The 7,844-nt window shown below is 28.4% G+C and overlaps 1 pseudogene; it reads left to right on the top strand.

Moving 5' to 3' along the window:
* Positions 1-390: 390 nt before the first annotated feature.
* LOC135958504 (uncharacterized) overlaps positions 391-7,844 on the top strand; it is a 222,970-nt pseudogene continuing 215,516 nt past the window's right edge.

Genomic DNA, 7,844 nt, shown 5'->3' with positions numbered 1-7,844 from the left:
AGGCAACAGCATCTGGTTGACTTACTAACGGGGAAAATATAATATATAGTGGTATTACAGTGGTACGAGTATCTGTGTGTCTATAGCTATGTGTATTAGTGGTAGTTGTGTATCCATATTAAGTGTTGCTCGAGTAAAAAGTAACAGCATTAGCAACAACATCAGTTAGTTTATTGTATGGTGTATTATTGGTGCAGCCGTTTGTTGCCATTGTAGTTATGGTTGTTGCTATTATTATTGCTGGGAATACAATATAAACGATAACAACACATAAACATCAGTTTAAAAGCAATGACTGCAACAGCACACAATTTAAAATCCAACACACGTTTCATTTAAAAGTGGCACCTCCAAGCGTTACAGCAACTTCAAAAGGATTTAAATGCAAACAAACAAAAAAAGTTTACAAGGAGTAAACAATTTATAATGGTTAGTATAGAATGATGGTTTGGAATGCCCTATATATTTTATACAACTAGAATAATTTATATAGAAATAAATATTGAAGGCATTATTCATAATCAAGGCAAGTTTTTCAAGCTTCTTGCTTGAAAAATAAACCTGCATATTTTACTTTCAAAGTTTTTTTCTTTCTTTAAAGAATATATTATAATTTCTTTAAAGAATATATTAATTTTAAGTTTTTTTATCCATCAACACGACACATGGAATATTGGTAGTAAAGCCCAAAATTTATCTACAAATTTAGTCTTTGTGAAACTTAAAGACCATGTATGTCCGTCGGGTTTTCTGTCTGTTAATGGCTTTGTTTATTCAAATAATTTTTTTTATAAAATTATTAATTTTATTTTACGAAAATATAAATAAAGTTTATTTCATTTTTAAAACTCGAAAAACTCTTCATTGTACTTTGTAAACTATGTTTTTATTAAAATAAAATAAATTTAACGTTTTACTTTATATATTCACATGTTTTTTTCTGCATTGTTGTGTACATATTTGTTGTTTGAACTTTTCTGATGGCTTATTTTTAATCTTTTGGGTCATATTTAAACCTGTTCATTAAAAAAATTAAATTTATGGAAAGTTTATAATTTGTATGAAAATCATGTTTTATAAACCTTTGAAACTAATTATGTATATGAGTAATTTACAAAAAAAAAAAATATTTTTTTTTATTCATGCACTTTTTTGCGGCAAAATTTCAAATGTTCAACTTTTGCTTTTTTGAAAAAAAAAAAATAGGGTTCATTCCTAACACTTCGACGATATAAATACCAGTTTATATATAAACAGTTGTGAAAGTGTTTTAAATAAAGTTTTCAAGCTGAAGAAAGTAAAAAAAAATTACATTAGCGAAAAAGTGATTTAAAAAAAAAAAAAAATAGTTATAACTAAGATTTTACCAAAGTGGATTACAATACCGGAGGTGTGTACTTAAAAAAAAAACTTAAAATATTTTACTAAATGTTCATATTATGTATAAAATTTCGTGTTTTTATTAGTAATGTTTTTTGTGAAGTTACGAAAAAGTTGTTTGTCTTCTGTAGTAGATATAGAACTTATGTTGCAAAAACATTTGGCCAAGGAATGATACAAATGTGGTTATTTGTGAGAAGGTCAAGCTTCATTCCATACTCAAATTTTTTGCAACTTTCACCCATGCAAATAATTATATTTTTTCTAGAAATATACTAAAAATTTTTGTAACTACTTTTACAATTGCTTATTCAAAATTTACTTATAGCTGAGCCCCAAGATAACGCCAAACAAACGAAGAAATTATATTTGTAGATAGTGCTATAAGAATATAAATTGAATTTTTTTGGAAAATTGTTGGTGAGTTAAGGTACGTTTCCGCACACACCGTAATCGGCACCGAAAACGAAATTCCATACAGAAATCGGCAACGAAAATTGGGAATGAAGCGGCACCGATCAGTAACGAAAAACCTGTCATTTGGGGCCAGAACGAAAACAACTTCAAGTAGGTTGTTTTCGGTGCTGTAGGAACGAAATTATTTTAATTATTTTTTTATTTCAATTTTAAAGAAAATCAAAATGAATAAAAAAATAAATTTTCTTTATTGGAAGAGGAAAAAATAATAGATTTTGTCAAAAATAATGAAATTCTATTTAATGTGCGACATCCAAAATTAAACAAATAATTTCGTTTCTGTTTTATGCCGCAACGCACCCAACTGAAAGGAAAACAATTCATTCGGTAACGAACACCAACTTTTTTCAGATTCAGTTTTCGTTATCGGCGCCGATTACGGTGTATGCGGAAACCCAGCTTTAGTGGGGGTTTTATAAGAAAAGTGATGGGGGTTAAAGGGGGGTTTTAAAATGGTATTTATAGAAAGTGTTATGAGAATATAGATTGAGATCTTTTTGGAAATGTTTGGTGAGTTGGGGGGGGGGGTTTACAGAAAAGGAAGGGGTATTGCCAATTCTTTTGAAAATGCTTATTTTAGCAACATAAGTTTTTTCAAAAAGTTTTATGCTGTTAGATGCCTTGGATATAATTTTTACCGCAATTTTGGCTTTTGGACACATAGTGCATTGAATAAAACATATGTTTTTATTAATTATTTTTTTTTTTGTTTCTCAAATACTCTAGAGGCATTTGGACATTTTCATTTTATTTTATGGAGCGATATGCACAACATCCAGTAGTATGATTACTTGATACAAATTACTGCTCAAATTATTTTGATATCGATATGTTTTAGATATTTATTAAGGTTAATATGTTTTTCGGAAATGGTCCATATATGGGAGCCATGACCAATTATGGTTCAATCTTCATAAAATTCGGTATGGTGATTTCTATATATATGAGTATTATTTGTAATAACATTATAAGGATATTTTTGAGTAGTTAAATGATTTTCAGAAGTGGACCCTATATGGGAGCTATCGACAAATATGGACCGATTGTCACAAAATCCTGAACTTTATATGGGGGCTGTGGTCAAATATGGACCGATCCACAAACAAATTAGTGTTGTGATTTCTTTTAGCACGAAACTTATTTTTACTGAATTTTGTATGGATACTGCAATTCTGTAGGCATTTATAGACTATAGGGAAGAAATATGTATGGGGACTAGGAGAAATCATGGACCCATTCTTACCATTTCAACAGAGTTAGTTCTTTTATCATAAAAATAACGATTGTAAAATTTATGGTATTGTCTGCAATATATTTACACAAATAACAAAAAAAATATGTGAAAATTATTAATTTTTTTTTTGGTTGTCTCACATTTTGGCGGTACAGATTTTGCTGATTTTCAATACCAAACTGCATAGGACAAAAATAAACATATTTTTTGCAAGTTCACCAATTTGGTTGAGCGTGTTTTACACAGACACACACAGACGGATGGACAGACAGACGGACACGGCTCAGTCGGCTTTGAATTTCATAAGGATCAAGAAAATATATACTATGTTTGGTTTCAGATGAATATTGCTCAATATTGCTCACGAAATTACACAACTAAATATACCCTAGTTCACAACTTGTGGTGGTGGAGGTGAACAAAAAGTAAACATATGATGGATTTGGAAGGATCTATTAACCTTATTGCATTATATAAGAAAACAGAAATTTTGTGTTTATTGAAAACAATTAATATTTTTAAGAGGACTCATCGTGCGGATTTGTAAAAACTAATTCAACAAACGTTAAATATATCCAAAAATCGAAAAGCCAGTATTTTTCTTTGTTTGCATTGTGATGAAAGTAGATTATTTCAAATAAAAACAATGATTGAAGGACCGTTTTAGATTATAATATATACCGTTAGAATAAGCTTATCAAAGATTAATAAAAGGATTTTTAATGGAAATTTTGGACTTGTATATGAAAAATACAACTTTGCATGTATTGTGTATTATAAATCAAAATAATTCACAATTTTTGTATCCCTCTTCTAAAAGTTTATCTGAAAATTGTATTTGTATAATGAATGCATATTTTTTTTTTTTTGAAAAAAATATTTTTTTTAATCGTGCTGTCATTCTATATTGAAAATATTTGTGTTGAATTTTTTCTGGTTAGCAACATCTTTAAGAGTTTTATGATCGTAAAAATAATTTTCGGAAGTGAGATTTAAATGGGAGCTATAACCAATTATGGATTTATCCGCACAAAATTCGTAGGTGTGATTAATTTATATATAAAACTTATTTGTGGTAAAATTTGTGTGGATACGTGCATTTATGACCAATAAAGTCCTATTTCGGGAGGATATTTGTATGGGCGTTAGGTGAAATAAGAGACTCAGAAACTGATTCTGAGTCGATAGGTATAGTTTAATGTGGATATTTTTGGACATTACAAACATTAGCACTAACGCCTGATACCCTCCCCACTATGGTGATGGAGGGTACTGTAAATAGTGTTTTTTTAAAAAATTTAAATAAATAAAAATTAAAATGTTCAAAGAACTCCAAAAGGTATATGTTAGCCGAATATGTTAAAAATCAGAAGAACCAAGGACAAAAACTTAGTTCTTTTCCGTCCTCTTTTATATAGTTCATGATATTTTAAACCAAATTATATACAAGACTCTTTGACAACAGTACCTGACTCTTAACATGTGTTAGTGAATAAGTAACAAAAATGTAAATGTGTTGATGTATTTTATATTTTAATTTTATTTTAATTGATTTTCTGTACCACAAATTTAAACTCTGTGCAATAATAAAATTTTAACACAAATAAAATTAAGTGCTAAAAATTAATTAAAAATATTTTAGGTATAAAAATTTGCTGAAAAGTGTTCAAAAATATTGAGTGAAAGTATAACGCGTGGTTCGTCCTTTATTTAGTCGGAAAATCGAAGTTACAATTGCAGGTATTTTGATATGTATAATTCTCTCACAAGGAAGTTGAATTCACATGGTACACGTATATGTGAGTGAGTAGTTTTCAAAAATATAGAGTCGGAATACCTCTTGTACACAGAATAAAGTCCAAACATAAATAGTATGATTTGATTTCATTTATTCCAATTCATAATATTTATAAATAATTTATTAAAAAAGTATCAGCCTAACCACAAAAGTCTTAAAGATAATTTTAAGTCCATAAAGTTAATTTTTGTTAAAGTCTACTTTATTTTAAAATAGAACTTTTGTTTTTATTTGAAAAAAGCTTCAAAACTTTTTCCAACATATACATTCAAATAATTGAAAATATTTTTCAATGAATGTAAACAAAAAGAAGAAATTTCAAAAAATTATGAAAACAAATTGTACATAAAAGTTCAAAACAAAAAGCTTTTTTTTTAAATAATAAAACAACATTTTAAATTATATTTGAAATTTATTTTATGGTACGAAATTTAAAATAATAGTCAACTTTATGGTCTTAAAATCGATGTTAAGGCTTTCGTAGTTAGGCTGTATTATTTTATATATCGTATTATAAGACAAATTTCAAATATAATTTAAAATGTTGTTTTATTATGTTAAAATAAGCTTTTTTTGAAGTGTCATGCACATTTATTTTTTTGAAACTTATTTTGTATAATTTTGTCATTCCGTTTGTAATTGCTACATTTTTCTTTTGCAACCACACAAATTATATACATTCTTGATCGTTATAGATATCGAATGTCCGTTTGTTTGTCCGTCTGTATATATGTTGAAACGGCTCATCCGATCGGGATAAAATTTGACATGGGCGTAGCCAAGGTGCATTTGAATTTAAGTTATTAAAATGGGCTCTAAAAAAATGGGGGCTCAAAGTAGGGTACCTTCGCCATTTAAAATTTTTAAACACGTGCAATGTTTTTGTTTCCCATCCGATTTCAAGCTCTTGGAAAAACATGCTTGTGTGTGATATTTATCTCTTATAATTTTCGAGTTCAAAAATGGTATTTATTACAATTATGCCCATGGGGTCCACATTTCCCTCTGGCCTGAGAAAATACTTTAGAGATAAATAGAGAACACATCAAGGTTTCTAAAACTCCTTCCCGTTTTTTGATTTCGGCTTTGGGATTTTAGAACATGTTGCCCAAAGTTGAATTTTTGATAACAAATATCTCACGTTCCGAAGGGCGTAGGGGCGAGATACTAGAAAAATAGGACATGTTTTTAATACCAAAATGTTCTTCGTAAATAGTTAAGTCACCTTTTCGCCCCAAAAACTGCAAAAATTAACAATTTATTGAATATTTAAATTGGATCCATAATTGATATTGCTCAGAAATCTTTTGTATGCTCGAGTCCATTCGGTCTAAAAGTACGACATATATGCTTAAAATAGCGGACCAAGGTATGTCAAAATTTTAAAATTTCAATTTTGTAATGCTTATAAGTCGCAAATTATAAGATATAAATAGCACACACAAGCATGTTTTTTCAAGACTAGCCGAGCGCTTTCCAAAAATATAAAAATCTTTAAAAAATTTTACATGTCGAAGGCACCCTACTTTGATTTTTAGAGCCCATTTTAATAACTTCAATTCGAATACTCCTTGGCTACGCTCATGTCAAATTTTAGCCAGATTTATTTCCAAAAAATTTTGATTCTGTCCACTGTGCATTGCAACGATGTATATAAGGCTTTTTATTAAATTTTTTGTCATAATTTTTTTTTTTTCAATAAACTTAAAATAAAAAAGTTTTTTAAAATAAAAAACATTTTCGAAAATAAAAAAATAAATTAAAAAACTTTTTTAAAATAAATTAAAAAACAATTTTGAAAAAAAATAACATTTAACTTTTGTATATCTAAAAATATTAAAAAATTTTATTTTAAAGTATAATTTGGTGAAGGGTATATAAGAATCGGTACAGCCGAATATATAAGTATCTAATATAAAGCGAAATGACTAATGTGTCTGCGAGAATTACAGTATTGTATTTTGAACATACTTAATTGATATAAGTAAGCTATTAATTATAGATGAGACTTCAGTAATCACGGTTCCTTTTCCCCTAATGTGTAATTATTTCTAGTAAACAAGAAAGGTTTATAAATTCTGTTTGTGCACATTTATTGTGCTGCTCTATGCACCACTAAACTTTCATGTCTTACAAGAAAACAGCAAATTGAAGCCATTTTGTACTTTTGTATATAGAAAAACCAATAAGGCGAAGCCATTTTACTGCATGTCACGTGTGATGTTAAAGATCATGATGATAATACAATAAACACATCATATTATAATATTAAAAAATTGTTTTATCTTTGAAAAAAAATGTAATGGTTTAAAAGCTCGTAAAATATTTTTGTTAAATAAAAACAAATTAAATTAAAACCATAACTCATATTTGAGATTTTGGTAAGACTTTTAAAGCGTAAATACATATTCCTTAAAGTTGCAGTAAACTAAAAAACTCAACTGTATCTTACCTCAACTTAAAATGCTGAAGGCAATCGTTGCTTATATTCCGATAAACCTCAAAGTGCTTTCATGCTTTTGTAAGTGTATGGATTTTGGCAGTTTAATACGTTACCTTGTTTTAACATCACTAGCAATTTTAATGGAAATGTAGGAAAAAGCAGGAAATAGTGTTTGGGAATAACTAATTGGTATTTTTCTGCACGTATGCAACAGGAAATTCTTCTACGATTGGATTATTCTTTAAACGAATAGCACAATAGGAAACCAAACTTCCGTGTAATATGCGATGTGTGCGTTGAATTGACCGAAGGCTGGCTTTTAGAGCTGGATTTGTTGTCCTGTTTAGTTTACTGCAACAATAGAAATGGTTTAGACATACTGCATGAATGTAACGATTCTATGGGAGAAGTAAGCATTGTAATAAATTTACAAAATGTTGCTGCATTGTAAGAAAATGTTAATGAGAACGAATAAGCAAATCTGTAGATGTGTACATTGAAAAACTTGTAAA

This window comes from Calliphora vicina, chromosome 4 (assembly GCF_958450345.1).
Source record: "Calliphora vicina chromosome 4, idCalVici1.1, whole genome shotgun sequence".
NCBI lineage: Eukaryota > Metazoa > Arthropoda > Insecta > Diptera > Calliphoridae > Calliphora > Calliphora vicina.
Note: the sequence above shows the minus strand (reverse complement) of the source record. Positions and strands in the feature narration are given on the sequence as shown.